The sequence below is a fragment of the Rhinoderma darwinii genome (genome assembly GCF_050947455.1).
Source record: "Rhinoderma darwinii isolate aRhiDar2 chromosome 5 unlocalized genomic scaffold, aRhiDar2.hap1 SUPER_5_unloc_34, whole genome shotgun sequence".
Classification (NCBI taxonomy): domain Eukaryota; kingdom Metazoa; phylum Chordata; class Amphibia; order Anura; family Rhinodermatidae; genus Rhinoderma; species Rhinoderma darwinii.
Window position 1 is genome coordinate 507,079 of NW_027461792.1, and position 17,854 is coordinate 524,932.

The window sequence follows — 17,854 nt, forward strand, 5'->3', positions numbered from 1 at the left end:
GTGAGGTTAGAACCTCTCCTAATACAGCTTTCCCTGGGTCCTGACAAGCAGACACAGAAACACTGCCAGCAGGCTCTGAAATTTCCTCAGAAGAGGCAGCAAGGGAACTTGTTGTTCTCACCTGTCTGCCCCATGTTCTTCTCTCTTGTCCTAAGAAAGGAAACACCTTTGGACATTTCCTACAGGTATGGCCAGGCAAACCACAAATATCACACCTGGATGGGGAAATACATGCACTAGCCTCATGTCCGGTTTCCTTGCAATTTCTGCAAACCTTGCCTTTACATGCATCTTTGGTATGCCCGTAGGAAAAACATGATCTGCAAAAGCATGGCATATCTTGGTAATACAGATACCCCTTATTACCACCAATTGAAAAATTAGCAGGAGGATTCATCACTCCTCCAATACAGCTGGAGTCAGGTTTCAGCCTGACCCAGTACTTGATATCACCATTGAAAACTCCCCATAGATTCTTCTGCTCCACACCACCTCTAACATGGGTACAGTAGTGAGCTAAAAAGGCCCTGACCAGCCTTCTATCCAGAAATGGGTTATACATGTGGATGGTAATACATTTCTCCACTGCTGAAAAAAGAGGTTGCACTTCAATAGATGTTAAAGCCTCATGCATGTGTTTCTCCTTGAGCAACTGAAAAACATTTAGACAGTAGGCGGCCTCAAAAAAGGATACATCATACGTAGCAATATTGCTGAAAGCTTGGATACAGAATACCTCTACCAACTTAACTCCAGCCAGGTCCAGAAGGATGTTCTCAATGATGTGCCCAGTATCCACTTCGTCTCTCCTCTGCTCATTTACCACAAAACGAATAGTATTCCGCACTGCTGCCATCTTGATATGGAATGCCCAACGGCACGGTGATCGCTCCCAAAAACGTCGGAGAGGACTCCACGAAAGACCGAACCCCCGGCCCAGACCAGGCAATAAACCTGATCTGAGCCAAAAGGCCGAGAAGCGATAACCCGAATGGGCCGGCCGTTGACCGAGCCTGTCCCATACTGCTGTTCACCCCTTGCAGCGATTCAGCCTACTCCTAGGCAATTCCATGGGGCCCTGCAGGCTCACACACATTTACAGCTACTAAGCGGGAGGTGAATAAAGGCCGGAGAGGAAGCTACACAGGATTTGCTTCTTTTGCTTGCACCACAATGCAGTGCTGAAAGAGGAGGAATCTACATAAAAACGCCTTCCTGGCAACGCCCAAATGCCCTCCTGCCATGCAGATAAACACTGGCAGCGGCAGCAAGTGCATGCCCACAGCCACCCCTTGTTCCTTCACACCTTGTATCAGCTGTAATCCAGTCCAGTCCAGTGCTGCCTGCTGAGCAGCACTGACCAACACTGCCTGGGCCCAGGCTTTTATCTATCTCTGAGGCAGGCCCCATTATGATGTCAGAAAGCTGGCTCTGGAATCCTGAGGGCTCCACTATGACACGTGCAAAGTTCCGTCTGAACTTTATATAAGACGGTGAGGCTCAGTCAGTCACTCAGTGTTGCCTGAGAGGGCAACACTGCAACAGCCGGCCGCCAGGCTGTCTTTTTTTTGCACATTTATTTGCCTCCAGGAGGCCACAAGAGGGAGACAAGGGACTGCAAAATGGAAAATAAGCATCCACCAACTTTACAGACAACTTCTCCTTGCTCCTACAACCTCCATCCTTGCACAGTTTGTTATTCTTCTAGGTAACATAGTAACAAATCCAAATTGCTGCTCTCTTTGTAGGCAAGCAAGGGTTTGTTGCAACTGCAATTCTTACTTCTTCTTGAAATGTAGGGACGACAGTACATTCCATCACATCCATCTAGTGTACACAGGTAGGTCCATTGTGGCGGGTAGGCGGCTGGCTGCTTTAATGGCTGTTTGCTGTTCCCCTACTCCACTCCACTCCACTATTTGACTGTGGTGCTGCATCAATCAGTGGCTGGCTCAGGTGCAGCTCTTTAACTTACCTAGGAGGGAGGGAGGGCGGAGAGAAGACAAGGAAGGTGAATGAGCTGTTCCAATGTGAAATGCCGGAAACACAGAAACACAGAAGACACACACACACACACACAACAAGAGGTGGCAATGTATTAATTAATTGCATTTAATAAATGAGCTCATTATCACACATGACTGTACAAATGCATTGTCCAACAGGTGTTGAAATAATGGGATTAAAAGGGGAGATCCCATCAGAAAGACAAAAACAATAGCAAACACAAATAGCACTTTTGGAATCTGATTTTAGTCAACACATAAGGGAAGGGTGCACCGGTCCTGGAAATACTGCAATACCAGGTCAATGCGTGGAGTGGACAGAGCAAGCTCTATTTCCATCTCCCTGTTCTAAAAATCCATTTAATATATGGTCCCCAGATAGGGGACGTATCAGATATTAAACTGATAAGAACAGATAAGGTTTCCACTCAGATCCGTCTCGAGTTAAATTTTAAACTTCAAATTTAAAGACTTGATCATCATTATGAAAAAACCAAATATAATTTTAATTTCTCTCTCTTTTTTTTTTTTTTTTTTTTTTAAAGTAAAATTAATAAAACAAACCGTTTCTTAAAGCGATTACACCAAGCATATCCACAAGATGTTCTCGAAGATCTTGACCGTCCCATTCTAAATTTACAATACATGCCAACCAAGTTGGCACTTCATATCTCTCCAGAAAATCCGGTACACTCCCTCTCAAACAGGTTCGTACCCGCCTCCGAACCTTCTCAAAATTAATTTTATCTCTTAATCCCTCCACGTCTTTTACTAGTTTGTCTCTTTCTGCTCTATCTTCATCTGAAACTACATTTTGTTCCACAATTTTCCTCCTTTTTGTTTCATCACTTTTTTTAACTTCAACACTTTTCCCCGCTCCTCCCTTTTTCTGTGGCTTATCCTCTTTTTGTGGGGTAACTTTCTCTTCCTTTCTGTTAACTATCACTTCCTTTCTTTTAACTGTCTTCTTACTCTCCTCCTTTGCATCACTTTTACTTTTTTTTGGACAATTTTTAAACACATGCCCTTCTTCTCTACACATGTTACACACTTTGCCCTTCTCACAATCATTATACTTATGACCTTCCTGAAAACATTTTGTACAGAATATTTTTCCACAATTTTCCTTCTCATGTCCATACTCTTTACAATTATGGCAAAAAATCCCCATTCCAAAAAAATAGAGATTCCCACTTGCACTGCCAATTTTAAAGCGTGCTGGAGGAAGCAATACGTTTCCAGCCTCTCCAACTGCCTTAAATTTACACAAGAACTTCCATTTTCCTGTCCAAAATCCAAAGGGATTAAGGACTTTACCCTTCTCCACCACTTCCTCACAGAACTTAGTGAGAAACCACATAATGTCATCCTTATTTACATAAGGTGAGAACATTTTGACAATCACCAACTTTTTACTTGGAACAAAGTGTGGTGTTACTGTCACACCAACCAGTCTTGGATCCTGCTTCTTCTCCTTCAAAGTGTCCAGAAATTTCAAATAAATGTCCTCCGTATGAAAGGTGACGTCGAAACATCCTCTTCTTGGATAGTCCATTACAGACAAAATCCATTGTCTCTCCAACTGGAAAAGACCAAGCAACAGTACCTTAGTTAGGAATTCCAAGTCCTTGCCTTGTCCTCCAGATTCCTCCATAGAGAAGCGAACCGCATTCCGAGTCCGCATGTAGTCAGGAATTTCCTCCATCCTGCCGCAATAGAAGCCAACGATCCAACGAAATCCAAACGAAATCCAAAGATAATACCTTCAGCACCTAAATGCCAGGCAAGTGATCGCTCCCCGTTGCCCTGGACTAATCCTCCTCCCCAATAGCAGCAGAGGGGTGAAGTCTCTCCTAAGAGAAACGATCCCCCCAGGCCAAGGAAAAGGGTACCAGGGCACCTCCTGACCAAGAAACAAGGCAATACCCTAAAGTACTACACTTGATCTTAGCCAAAAGGCCGAGAAGCGATAACCCGAATGGGCCGGCCGTTGACCGAGCCTGTCCCATACTGCTGTTCACCCCTTGCAGCGATTCAGCCTACTCCTAGGCAATTCCATGGGGCCCTGCAGGCTCACACACATTTACAGCTACTAAGCGGGAGGTGAATAAAGGCCGGAGAGGAAGCTACACAGGATTTGCTTCTTTTGCTTGCACCACAATGCAGTGCTGAAAGAGGAGGAATCTACATAAAAACGCCTTCCTGGCAACGCCCAAATGCCCTCCTGCCATGCAGATAAACACTGGCAGCGGCAGCAAGTGCATGCCCACAGCCACCCCTTGTTCCTTCACACCTTGTATCAGCTGTAATCCAGTCCAGTCCAGTGCTGCCTGCTGAGCAGCACTGACCAACACTGCCTGGGCCCAGGCTTTTATCTATCTCTGAGGCAGGCCCCATTATGATGTCAGAAAGCTGGCTCTGGAATCCTGAGGGCTCCACTATGACACGTGCAAAGTTCCGTCTGAACTTTATATAAGACGGTGAGGCTCAGTCAGTCACTCAGTGTTGCCTGAGAGGGCAACACTGCAACAGCCGGCCGCCAGGCTGTCTTTTTTTTGCACATTTATTTGCCTCCAGGAGGCCACAAGAGGGAGACAAGGGACTGCAAAATGGAAAATAAGCATCCACCAACTTTACAGACAACTTCTCCTTGCTCCTACAACCTCCATCCTTGCACAGTTTGTTATTCTTCTAGGTAACATAGTAACAAATCCAAATTGCTGCTCTCTTTGTAGGCAAGCAAGGGTTTGTTGCAACTGCAATTCTTACTTCTTCTTGAAATGTAGGGACGACAGTACATTCCATCACATCCATCTAGTGTACACAGGTAGGTCCATTGTGGCGGGTAGGCGGCTGGCTGCTTTAATGGCTGTTTGCTGTTCCCCTACTCCACTCCACTCCACTATTTGACTGTGGTGCTGCATCAATCAGTGGCTGGCTCAGGTGCAGCTCTTTAACTTACCTAGGAGGGAGGGAGGGCGGAGAGAAGACAAGGAAGGTGAATGAGCTGTTCCAATGTGAAATGCCGGAAACACAGAAACACAGAAGACACACACACACACACACAACAAGAGGTGGCAATGTATTAATTAATTGCATTTAATAAATGAGCTCATTATCACACATGACTGTACAAATGCATTGTCCAACAGGTGTTGAAATAATGGGATTAAAAGGGGAGATCCCATCAGAAAGACAAAAACAATAGCAAACACAAATAGCACTTTTGGAATCTGATTTTAGTCAACACATAAGGGAAGGGTGCACCGGTCCTGGAAATACTGCAATACCAGGTCAATGCGTGGAGTGGACAGAGCAAGCTCTATTTCCATCTCCCTGTTCTAAAAATCCATTTAATATATGGTCCCCAGATAGGGGACGTATCAGATATTAAACTGATAAGAACAGATACTACACTTGATCTTAGCCAAAAGGCCGAGAAGCGATAACCCGAATGGGCCGGCCGTTGACCGAGCCTGTCCCATACTGCTGTTCACCCCTTGCAGCGATTCAGCCTACTCCTAGGCAATTCCATGGGGCCCTGCAGGCTCACACACATTTACAGCTACTAAGCGGGAGGTGAATAAAGGCCGGAGAGGAAGCTACACAGGATTTGCTTCTTTTGCTTGCACCACAATGCAGTGCTGAAAGAGGAGGAATCTACATAAAAACGCCTTCCTGGCAACGCCCAAATGCCCTCCTGCCATGCAGATAAACACTGGCAGCGGCAGCAAGTGCATGCCCACAGCCACCCCTTGTTCCTTCACACCTTGTATCAGCTGTAATCCAGTCCAGTCCAGTGCTGCCTGCTGAGCAGCACTGACCAACACTGCCTGGGCCCAGGCTTTTATCTATCTCTGAGGCAGGCCCCATTATGATGTCAGAAAGCTGGCTCTGGAATCCTGAGGGCTCCACTATGACACGTGCAAAGTTCCGTCTGAACTTTATATAAGACGGTGAGGCTCAGTCAGTCACTCAGTGTTGCCTGAGAGGGCAACACTGCAACAGCCGGCCGCCAGGCTGTCTTTTTTTTGCACATTTATTTGCCTCCAGGAGGCCACAAGAGGGAGACAAGGGACTGCAAAATGGAAAATAAGCATCCACCAACTTTACAGACAACTTCTCCTTGCTCCTACAACCTCCATCCTTGCACAGTTTGTTATTCTTCTAGGTAACATAGTAACAAATCCAAATTGCTGCTCTCTTTGTAGGCAAGCAAGGGTTTGTTGCAACTGCAATTCTTACTTCTTCTTGAAATGTAGGGACGACAGTACATTCCATCACATCCATCTAGTGTACACAGGTAGGTCCATTGTGGCGGGTAGGCGGCTGGCTGCTTTAATGGCTGTTTGCTGTTCCCCTACTCCACTCCACTCCACTATTTGACTGTGGTGCTGCATCAATCAGTGGCTGGCTCAGGTGCAGCTCTTTAACTTACCTAGGAGGGAGGGAGGGCGGAGAGAAGACAAGGAAGGTGAATGAGCTGTTCCAATGTGAAATGCCGGAAACACAGAAACACAGAAGACACACACACACACACACAACAAGAGGTGGCAATGTATTAATTAATTGCATTTAATAAATGAGCTCATTATCACACATGACTGTACAAATGCATTGTCCAACAGGTGTTGAAATAATGGGATTAAAAGGGGAGATCCCATCAGAAAGACAAAAACAATAGCAAACACAAATAGCACTTTTGGAATCTGATTTTAGTCAACACATAAGGGAAGGGTGCACCGGTCCTGGAAATACTGCAATACCAGGTCAATGCGTGGAGTGGACAGAGCAAGCTCTATTTCCATCTCCCTGTTCTAAAAATCCATTTAATATATGGTCCCCAGATAGGGGACGTATCAGATATTAAACTGATAAGAACAGATACTACACTTGATCTTAGCCAAAAGGCCGAGAAGCGATAACCCGAATGGGCCGGCCGTTGACCGAGCCTGTCCCATACTGCTGTTCACCCCTTGCAGCGATTCAGCCTACTCCTAGGCAATTCCATGGGGCCCTGCAGGCTCACACACATTTACAGCTACTAAGCGGGAGGTGAATAAAGGCCGGAGAGGAAGCTACACAGGATTTGCTTCTTTTGCTTGCACCACAATGCAGTGCTGAAAGAGGAGGAATCTACATAAAAACGCCTTCCTGGCAACGCCCAAATGCCCTCCTGCCATGCAGATAAACACTGGCAGCGGCAGCAAGTGCATGCCCACAGCCACCCCTTGTTCCTTCACACCTTGTATCAGCTGTAATCCAGTCCAGTCCAGTGCTGCCTGCTGAGCAGCACTGACCAACACTGCCTGGGCCCAGGCTTTTATCTATCTCTGAGGCAGGCCCCATTATGATGTCAGAAAGCTGGCTCTGGAATCCTGAGGGCTCCACTATGACACGTGCAAAGTTCCGTCTGAACTTTATATAAGACGGTGAGGCTCAGTCAGTCACTCAGTGTTGCCTGAGAGGGCAACACTGCAACAGCCGGCCGCCAGGCTGTCTTTTTTTTGCACATTTATTTGCCTCCAGGAGGCCACAAGAGGGAGACAAGGGACTGCAAAATGGAAAATAAGCATCCACCAACTTTACAGACAACTTCTCCTTGCTCCTACAACCTCCATCCTTGCACAGTTTGTTATTCTTCTAGGTAACATAGTAACAAATCCAAATTGCTGCTCTCTTTGTAGGCAAGCAAGGGTTTGTTGCAACTGCAATTCTTACTTCTTCTTGAAATGTAGGGACGACAGTACATTCCATCACATCCATCTAGTGTACACAGGTAGGTCCATTGTGGCGGGTAGGCGGCTGGCTGCTTTAATGGCTGTTTGCTGTTCCCCTACTCCACTCCACTCCACTATTTGACTGTGGTGCTGCATCAATCAGTGGCTGGCTCAGGTGCAGCTCTTTAACTTACCTAGGAGGGAGGGAGGGCGGAGAGAAGACAAGGAAGGTGAATGAGCTGTTCCAATGTGAAATGCCGGAAACACAGAAACACAGAAGACACACACACACACACACAACAAGAGGTGGCAATGTATTAATTAATTGCATTTAATAAATGAGCTCATTATCACACATGACTGTACAAATGCATTGTCCAACAGGTGTTGAAATAATGGGATTAAAAGGGGAGATCCCATCAGAAAGACAAAAACAATAGCAAACACAAATAGCACTTTTGGAATCTGATTTTAGTCAACACATAAGGGAAGGGTGCACCGGTCCTGGAAATACTGCAATACCAGGTCAATGCGTGGAGTGGACAGAGCAAGCTCTATTTCCATCTCCCTGTTCTAAAAATCCATTTAATATATGGTCCCCAGATAGGGGACGTATCAGATATTAAACTGATAAGAACAGATTTTTTTTATTTTTTTTTTTTTTTTTTTTTGATTGAAAATTGCTTTATTGACAATCAATCGTCATCATACAAACATTACTGCGACGCAGCGCAAGCCATGAAGCAGCAAATAATAAATAATAACAGTCGTCAAACATAACATGACAGTATAATACACAGTACAGGCTAGCCTATGCTATACACTACACCACATGCTACACTAACATTCTTGCATTCACTAACGCCAAACAACAAAGCATTACAGACAAGTGATGGGATAGGGGAGTGGGTAGGAGGGGATAGGGAAGGGGGAAATCACAGGCCCGAAGCTTTATTGAAAGACAACACACAAGAAGGGAGAGTGGGGGGAAGGGGAGTATCAGTCCTCTTCCTCATCGACGTCCGGGCTGTCCCAGGTGGAATAGTCTCTGAGCAGGCTGTGGATCAGCCTGCGGCAGTCCTGGACGGACACACTCTCTCTCCGCAAAATCAGACGGTTCCTGGCAAACCATATAGCGTCCTTAAAGCAGTTCATAAGGCGCCAGGCTTCCTGGATTGCTCCATCCGTGGTATTCCCAGGAAATAGTCCATAAAGTACCGAGCGGTACGACAGTCTGTTCCTGGGTACTGAGTCCTTGAGTTCATGTTCCAAGGCTTTCAACAGACCCTGTGCAAAGGGGCACTGCCAGAAAATGTGCAAAGATGTTTCCTCCGTGAAGGGGCACCTGGGGCAGTACCGGGTCTTGCACAGGTTGCGGGCATGCATGAATGACCTAAGAGGCAGTCCTCCCTGGATGGCCATCCATGAAATGTCCTTGTGCCCGTTGGTCAACCTGCCAGATGACACGTTAGTCCAAACAGTCTCCAACGTGTCGGCATGAAGCCCTGGAACAGACTCCAGTGAGTCCTTTGCTCTGATGTGCTTGTGGATCGTCTTAGGTTTCCACAAGTCGGGCTTAAGACCCTCCAGTTGATGCTCCCTCACAAACCGGACGACATCTCCGTAGAACCAGGGAGCGTGCCAGTTGTAAGGGAAGGAGCTGTCCCACTTGTCCCAGCCAAAACCTCGCCAGAGGGGAAGGAGGAAGTAGCGGGACATGGCCTTGCCCGCAGAGCCGTTTGCTGTCCTCAGAGTCCTACGAACACAGTCACATGCAAAAGCGATCCGCAGCAGAGTGGGAATGTCGGGTATACCCTTCCCACCTTTGCGGGGCTCCTTGTACATAACAGTCCGCTTTACTCTGTCCATTTTCGAGCCCCAGATGAAGCGAAACACAGTCCTGGTAATGGCCCTCGAGACAGTGGCAAGAGGGGGCCATGCCTGTGCAGTGTATTGTAGCACAGGCAAGACTTCGTTACGCAGGACCATTGCTTTGCCCTCAATAGTGAGTTGTCTGAGGCTCCACAGTCCGATCCTTTGGTTGACTTTGGCCAAGCGTTCTTCCCACGACTTTAGGGCTGCACCTTCCTTACCGAACCAGACTCCCAGAATTTTGATGAAGTCCGGCTTGATAGTAAACGGGAAGGAGGCAGGAGAAGGCAGGTACCACTTTCCGAAGAGCATGGCTTCCGACTTCCCGCAGTTGACTTTTGCCCCTGAAGCGCGTCCGAACTCCTCGCAGGTCTGGACGAGTGCAGTCACCGAACTCTGGTCAGCGCAGAAGACGGTCACGTCGTCCATGTACAGCGAGCATTTGACCTCGAAGTGTCCTGGACCTGGTGCGGTGATCCCTCTGATCTCTCCATTCTGCCGGATAGCCTCTGCGAAGAGCTCTATAACACAAACAAAAAGGAGAGGTGAAAGAGGACAGCCTTGTCTAACCCCCGACGATACAGGAAAGGGGTCAGTCTTCCAGCCGTTCACCAGCACCGAGCTGTAAATTTCGCAATACATCAGGTTAACATACAAACAGAACAACCTGCCAAGCCGCAGCCTACGCAGAGCCTTACCCATGAATTCGTGAGAGACCCGGTCAAAAGCCTTCTCCTGATCCAGACTGACCAGGGCCGCGTGTGTACGGCGGCTTTGCATGTAATGCACCGTGTCCCTCACCAGGGCAAGACTGTCGGCCACCCTACGGCCAGGAATGCCGCAGGTTTGGTCCGATCCGATGATCTGTCCGATGACAACCTTCAGTCTGTTGGCCAATACTTTGGCGAGGATCTTGTAGTCCACGTTCAGGAGAGAGATGGGACGCCAGTTTTTCAGGTCACATCTCTCCCCCTTCCGCTTATACAAGATCGTGATCATGCCTTCTCTCAAGGACGGTGGCATTCTACCCTCCACCACCATCTCCTCATAGAGCTCCAGCAGGTCCGGACAGATCAAGTCCCCCAGCGCTACATAGAGCTCTGCTGGGAGACCATCACTGCCCGGGGTCCTGCCGGGTCTGAAGGATTTAGCGGCAGAGAGCAGTTCCTCCACCGTCAGGGGTACATCCATAGCCTCCGTACCTGCAGGATCAAGATGATTAGTGATACCTGACAGGAATTTATCGGCGGCTTCGGGGTCAGTGGTTTTCCGGGAGTAGAGGCTTCGGTAGTAGTCTGTGACGACTCCCATCACCTCCTTCTTCCCAGAATGCATGTTTCCGGTCTCATCTCGAAGTTCCTTCAGGGGCGTGTGGCCGGCATGGAGTTTCCTGAAAAAGAACGAGTTACATTTCTCACCCTTCTCCAGGTTCTCCACCTTGGAACGAAAGACAATTCGCTTGGATTCCTCCTCAAAGTGCCTTTTCAGGCCCTTTTTGGCTTCCTCCAGCTCCTTCCTGACGTCCCAGCCGCATTGAAGGAGGTCTTGCAGGGATCGCAGCTGACGCTGCATCTCTCTGAAGTCTCTCTTCCTCTCACACGCCTGTTGACGACTTTTTGCCTGAAAGAAACAACGAAATTCAACTTTAACATATTCCCACCAGTCACAGGTTTTGTCAAAGAAAACTTTATCATTCCTCCAAACAATATAGGCGTCTCTAAGTTCCGCCAGTACCTCCTCTCTTTCCAGCAGGGCACAATTCAGCTTCCAGGAGCCAGGGCCGGGAGGAAAACCGTGGCCGATGGCACCCTGGAAGAGAATGGCCCTGTGGTCAGAGAAGAAGCAGGGGATCATGGAGTGCCCATGCTGCTTGACTGCCCGGGAGGTGAACACAAAGTCAATCCGAGAACGAAGTGAGCCATCGGGTCGGCTCCATGAATAGTTCACAGAGCCGATCCCCATGGAGCCCACAACGTCCTGCAAGGATGCTTCGGTTACCATCTCGATAAGCAGTTTGGAACTGACATCCAGTTTGATTGAAGTGCCGGAACTTCGTCCATCCTCTTCGATGGGGCAGTTGAAGTCCCCGGCCATCACCACTGCCCTAGTGGTGGCGAGCTGGGTCCGCAGGGTCTGGAATAGTTCCAGGCGCTCAGCCTTCATAGGGGGAGCGTATACGTTGATGAGCCTAATCGGCTCTCCTGCCCAGGAACCGTCTACGACCAACAAGCGGCCGCAGGCGAGCTCCTGGACAGAGTCAACAGTAAATACGCTTCCCCTAATCAGGATGGCAACCCCTGCAGACTTACAGTCGCCCCCACCAGACCAGTAGGACGGGCCATGGGTCCACTGCCTGGCCAGATGATGGTATGACCTGGAAGAGGGGAGAGTACATTCCTGCAGCATAAATACATCACTCGACTGCTTGGAAAGAAAAGTTAGCACCATCTGACATCTAGTCCTATCTCTAACACTCCTCACATTGAGGCTAAAGATGTTAAGTTTAGCAGCCATGGGGGAGAATAAAGAAGGTTAGTGCAAACGATACACCTTAGTTACCAGTCCGGTCGGGCGGATCCTCCTCGCCTGGCGGGTCCGAAAGATCCAGCAGGCCCTCTGACAGAAATTGTTCCAGGATTGTAGCCACCTGGATGTCTGTTGTGAAGTCGATGACCTCAGGTTCAGACACGAGTTCCTCCACCATCTGCTCCATTTCCTCCTGCTGCGCAAGGGAATCTTCGCAGATTTCCACGACTTGTCGCTTTGAGGACTCAGCAGCTGGGCTGTCCCTCACCTTTCTCTTCCTCTGGATGGCACCTGAGGAGACAAGAGGGGGAAAATCCTCCAGGGAGAGGACTCCAGCAGCTGGAGGGGAAGATGTTAGTGCTGCTGGAGCTGGGGAGAAGGGAGGCTGGGTTGGGAGAGGTGCAGGTGACAGGACCACTGAGATGGGTGGGTAGGAGAAGGTGAGAGCCTCAGTGGGGGTGACAGGGGTTGGGGACGGGGGGGTGGGGAGGGCCGGGCGAGGGAGGGTGGGAAGGGTAGGGCGAGGGAGGGCCGGTAGGCGGGGGGGAGGGACTGTCGTCTTCTTACCATCCTTCTTATTCCCGGTCTTCTGCGCCGCTGGAGCTCTGGTTGGGGCGGGGTTCCCTCTGGCCGGAGCTTTCGCCGCTACAGTTGCCCAGGATCGATCCCTCTTCGGGCAGTCCTTGTAGGAGTGGGCTGCTTGTCCGCAGAGGTTGCACATTGTCCGTTTCGGGCAGTCTTTGGTCTCGTGTCCTGTTACCCGGCAGTTCTTGCAGGCGTCCTCCTTGCAGTCCTTCACCGAATGACCCTTCTTGCTGCATCTCCTGCAGATCTGCGGCATGTCCGGGTAATAGATGAGGCCGTAGGAGTTGCCCAGCGAGAATGACTGGGGCAGGTGCTGGAGGCCGTCTTCCGCGCTCGAATCCTTGTTCAGTCGGACGATTACCGACCACTTGCCAGTCCAGAAGCCGAGTCCGTTCAGGATGTGGGTGGGTTCCCTCACCACTGTGCAGAACCGCTTCAGGAGCGTGGTGATGTCTTTGCCGGGGGTGTGTGGGTTCCGCATTGAGACCGTCACCCGCCTTTCCTCTCTTTGGACAGGGCAGTTGCCCACAAAGCGAGAGAAAGGGGATTCAGGCCTCGCCGCTTTCACCATCTCCCAGTACCTTCTGCAGATGTTGATCGAAGCGAAGGTCACGAAGAACATCCCGGTCATGAAGGCCTGGATGCTGATGGTCTCCGGCTTAGCGAAGCCCTGGTCCAGGAGCATCTTCTGGCAGAACACTTCTTCCGTCATGTCCGGCACTCTCCCGTCCACCTCCTTCAGCTTCAGGGCCACCGTCTGCTTCATCCAGGGCTCCAGGGTTGGAGCAGCCTGGTTCGGCTTCCTGGTGGCCTGTTCGCCTGAGGAGGCTTCAGGAGGAGATGTCCTGGCCTGGGCCGGCTCACCTGGTCCATCAGCCTTCTTCTTCTGGGTGGCAGGGTTGCTGGTTGAGGCCATGGCTTCTTCCAGCTGTTCCTGTCGCTTGGGGAGGATCTTCGATAGCTCTTTCCCGAAGGGGGCGGAGCTATGCAAATCTTCTCCTTGCTGGCCGAGGTTCTTCCACGAAATTTCTTCCGCAGCGGTTCCTCGTCGAGCTTCTTCTGCGGCCGAGCTTCTTCAAAGATCCCCTTCAGCAGCGGCTCTTCTCCGAAGGTCTCTGTCGCAGTTCTCCTTCTTCCCGGCAGCGATCTCCCGGAGCTTCTTCCCCGATGGCGGCTTCTCCCTTCTGGATCTTCGTCTTCGGTGGTTCTTCTCCGCAGTTCGTCGCCGGCTTCGTCTGGAACGCTCTTGGATCGCTAAGCTAGTGTTTATAGCCCCCAGTGGTTCTCCGAGCTATCTATCCTTACAAGAACTGATAAGAACAGATTTTTATTTTTTTTTTATGAAAGCCCGAGCCGTGCTTTCTATCACCCAAGTGCATAAAAAGTGCAGAGGTGCCACACAAAAAGTGCACAAGGATGCGGTCTATCGCAGCCCTTCTCTTAAAAGAGAGAGGCCCCGCATAACCATTCCCTGACCCTCCAAACCATAGGCCTAGAGGATCAAGGATCGATGGTCCCCCCTCGCCGAAGCTTAGGGAGACCCAAACACACTCCTAGGCTTCTACCTGGGCTGCCACCCCAGTGTCCACCTAGGAGCCTGCATCCTAGTTGCACCTCCCCTCCGAAGAAGGGAGGCCGGGTTGCAGGGGAAAAAGGAACCAGAAGGCCACACATTTTCCCCCTAGACCTCAGGAGGGTCCCAAAAGGGCACCGCATCCGAAAATCCTTGTGACAAACGTGACAAACACACAGTGAAAAACAAAATTAAATAAGTGGATGTGCGCTGTGATACAGCCTGGACATCCGCCAGGTATATAAAAATTCCTCATCTCCCAGCCAGAAGGCCGGGAGAATAAAGGTGTGTGCTTAAAAGTGTGAAAGAAGAGTGCGTGCAAGTGTGCCTTCACTCAGTGGGATCCCACCCCCAGTGAGTTAGGGCACCCCAGGGTCACCAGCCCTGGGGCACATAGCAACTCGGGCTTTCAAACTACCCGACCTCCTGACCTTGATCCGGCGGTCGCCTGGTCACCTACAAATGGTACCTTTAAACCAAATGCGTACACCAGAGCGATGACCGTTGTGGTTCCCTGCCCTCACCTCGGCGTTCTGTCATCCCCCTACGATGGCCCACGTACCACCGGCAGGGATGATTACTAACCTCAGCTTGAGCAGGTACTACACTTGATCTTAGCCAAAAGGCCGAGAAGCGATAACCCGAATGGGCCGGCCGTTGACCGAGCCTGTCCCATACTGCTGTTCACCCCTTGCAGCGATTCAGCCTACTCCTAGGCAATTCCATGGGGCCCTGCAGGCTCACACACATTTACAGCTACTAAGCGGGAGGTGAATAAAGGCCGGAGAGGAAGCTACACAGGATTTGCTTCTTTTGCTTGCACCACAATGCAGTGCTGAAAGAGGAGGAATCTACATAAAAACGCCTTCCTGGCAACGCCCAAATGCCCTCCTGCCATGCAGATAAACACTGGCAGCGGCAGCAAGTGCATGCCCACAGCCACCCCTTGTTCCTTCACACCTTGTATCAGCTGTAATCCAGTCCAGTCCAGTGCTGCCTGCTGAGCAGCACTGACCAACACTGCCTGGGCCCAGGCTTTTATCTATCTCTGAGGCAGGCCCCATTATGATGTCAGAAAGCTGGCTCTGGAATCCTGAGGGCTCCACTATGACACGTGCAAAGTTCCGTCTGAACTTTATATAAGACGGTGAGGCTCAGTCAGTCACTCAGTGTTGCCTGAGAGGGCAACACTGCAACAGCCGGCCGCCAGGCTGTCTTTTTTTTGCACATTTATTTGCCTCCAGGAGGCCACAAGAGGGAGACAAGGGACTGCAAAATGGAAAATAAGCATCCACCAACTTTACAGACAACTTCTCCTTGCTCCTACAACCTCCATCCTTGCACAGTTTGTTATTCTTCTAGGTAACATAGTAACAAATCCAAATTGCTGCTCTCTTTGTAGGCAAGCAAGGGTTTGTTGCAACTGCAATTCTTACTTCTTCTTGAAATGTAGGGACGACAGTACATTCCATCACATCCATCTAGTGTACACAGGTAGGTCCATTGTGGCGGGTAGGCGGCTGGCTGCTTTAATGGCTGTTTGCTGTTCCCCTACTCCACTCCACTCCACTATTTGACTGTGGTGCTGCATCAATCAGTGGCTGGCTCAGGTGCAGCTCTTTAACTTACCTAGGAGGGAGGGAGGGCGGAGAGAAGACAAGGAAGGTGAATGAGCTGTTCCAATGTGAAATGCCGGAAACACAGAAACACAGAAGACACACACACACACACACAACAAGAGGTGGCAATGTATTAATTAATTGCATTTAATAAATGAGCTCATTATCACACATGACTGTACAAATGCATTGTCCAACAGGTGTTGAAATAATGGGATTAAAAGGGGAGATCCCATCAGAAAGACAAAAACAATAGCAAACACAAATAGCACTTTTGGAATCTGATTTTAGTCAACACATAAGGGAAGGGTGCACCGGTCCTGGAAATACTGCAATACCAGGTCAATGCGTGGAGTGGACAGAGCAAGCTCTATTTCCATCTCCCTGTTCTAAAAATCCATTTAATATATGGTCCCCAGATAGGGGACGTATCAGATATTAAACTGATAAGAACAGATTTTTTTTTTTTGAGTTGACTACCCCAACAAAGGAGGTAACCGTTTATTTAAAATTTTTGACAAAAAAAATTATTTACACGTTTTTACATTTTTACAATAAATCAATAAATACACAGGTTTTACAGCAATGGTATAATAATAAATACAAGTTATCAGATAAAATCACATAACTTATAAAAGGGCACTTGGTGGCATCATATTATGGAACTCCATTCACTAAAAAACCATTTTCTACATAAAACAGGAGAGAGTTTTTTATCTAAAAGAAAATACTTGTGCATCTCGCTTAAACAAATGGCTAAAACATCATCCACAGTTAAAACGTCATGTTTAAATAAAAGAATGTTTCTGGCCGCCCACAGAGCTGCTTTGACGCAGTTAGTGATCTTCCATGCCATCATTTTACGGGTCTGTGTTGGGCATTCCAGACATCCATAAAATACGCCATTGCTTGTAAATCTCTGTAGTCCTGTAATCTTCTGTGCCAAGGGGAGGATTCTTGACCACACCAATTGTGCGTAGTAGCACTGCCAGAAAAGGTGGTAGACTGTCTCATCATCTCTGCAACCTCCCCTTGGACACGCAGCCGAGTTGGTCAGTCCCCTTCGATGCTGGAATGCCCGGCATGGAAGACACTCGTGGGCACAACTCCAGGCCAGATCTTTCTGAGGATTAAAAAGATAATTAATATTTACCATTCTCCATATTTGTTTGCACTTTTGTTCACTAAAATTACTAATGGGGGCTACTAAAACATTTTCTTTTATCTTTTTTAAAACACTTTTACTATTTTGCACGTCTTCAATTCTCTTGCCTTTCAAGTTAAAAAGGTTCACAATTTTCTCTAAAATCTTGTACTGGTCAGGGAGGTTAAAAGCATACGGGAAGCTTAAAACCGTGGAGAACCATCCGTTCCTCCTCATAAAATAACCGGTGTTAAAACGGATAAAATATGACCAGTAGTGATCCTTAAAAGCAGCGTTAAGACATGCAGTAAAAAATTTGATTAAAAGAAAGGTCTTTATGTCAGGGAAATCCTTACCACCCATTAGTTTTGACATCATCACCTTCTCTCTCCTGAGTTTTTCCATTTTGGAGTTCCATAAAAATGTAAAACAAGCTTTATTTATTTTTTTTAATAAAATATCAGGGGGAGGGAAAACCATGCTCAAATATAATAAAATCGGTAAAATCACCATTTTGGTAATTAAAACTTTTCCCTCCATGGTCAGCTTTCTCAAATTCCACATACAAATCTTTTTATTAACTTTTTGTGCCACCAAGTCCCAACTGTTAAAACCATTGTTTAACTCATTGAAGGAGACCCCTAAAATCTGCACAGTCTCTGACACAGGGACTGGAATGTCCTGTAAAATCATATTGCCAATGTTTAAAATGTTACTTTTATTAAAATTGACTTTAAAACCGGAGGAGCAACAAAACTTATAGATCTGTCTTAAAGTTGTTTGTAGTGATAGGGTGTCCCTACACAGTA

At 48.4% G+C, this 17,854-nt stretch overlaps 5 non-coding genes and 2 pseudogenes across 5 annotated transcripts; all 7 read right to left on the reverse strand.

Annotated features, from left to right (window-relative positions):
* Positions 1-2,269: 2,269 nt before the first annotated feature.
* On the reverse strand, positions 2,270-2,454 carry LOC142690618 (U2 spliceosomal RNA). Its single transcript, XR_012859349.1, has one exon. It is a non-coding gene; the product is annotated as a U2 spliceosomal RNA (small nuclear RNA).
* Positions 2,455-3,866: 1,412 nt separating this feature from the next.
* LOC142690663 (U2 spliceosomal RNA) lies at positions 3,867-3,977 on the reverse strand (annotated as a pseudogene).
* Positions 3,978-5,262: 1,285 nt separating this feature from the next.
* LOC142690516 (U2 spliceosomal RNA) lies at positions 5,263-5,453 on the reverse strand. Its single transcript, XR_012859282.1, has one exon. It is a non-coding gene; the product is annotated as a U2 spliceosomal RNA (small nuclear RNA).
* A 1,285-nt stretch (positions 5,454-6,738) lies between these two features.
* On the reverse strand, positions 6,739-6,929 carry LOC142690517 (U2 spliceosomal RNA). Its single transcript, XR_012859283.1, has one exon. It is a non-coding gene; the product is annotated as a U2 spliceosomal RNA (small nuclear RNA).
* Positions 6,930-8,214: 1,285 nt separating this feature from the next.
* LOC142690593 (U2 spliceosomal RNA) lies at positions 8,215-8,411 on the reverse strand. The gene has a single exon (XR_012859335.1). It is a non-coding gene; the product is annotated as a U2 spliceosomal RNA (small nuclear RNA).
* Positions 8,412-14,850: 6,439 nt separating this feature from the next.
* On the reverse strand, positions 14,851-14,920 carry LOC142690670 (U2 spliceosomal RNA; annotated as a pseudogene).
* A 1,285-nt stretch (positions 14,921-16,205) lies between these two features.
* LOC142690587 (U2 spliceosomal RNA) lies at positions 16,206-16,396 on the reverse strand. The gene has a single exon (XR_012859332.1). It is a non-coding gene; the product is annotated as a U2 spliceosomal RNA (small nuclear RNA).
* Positions 16,397-17,854: the final 1,458 nt, after the last annotated feature.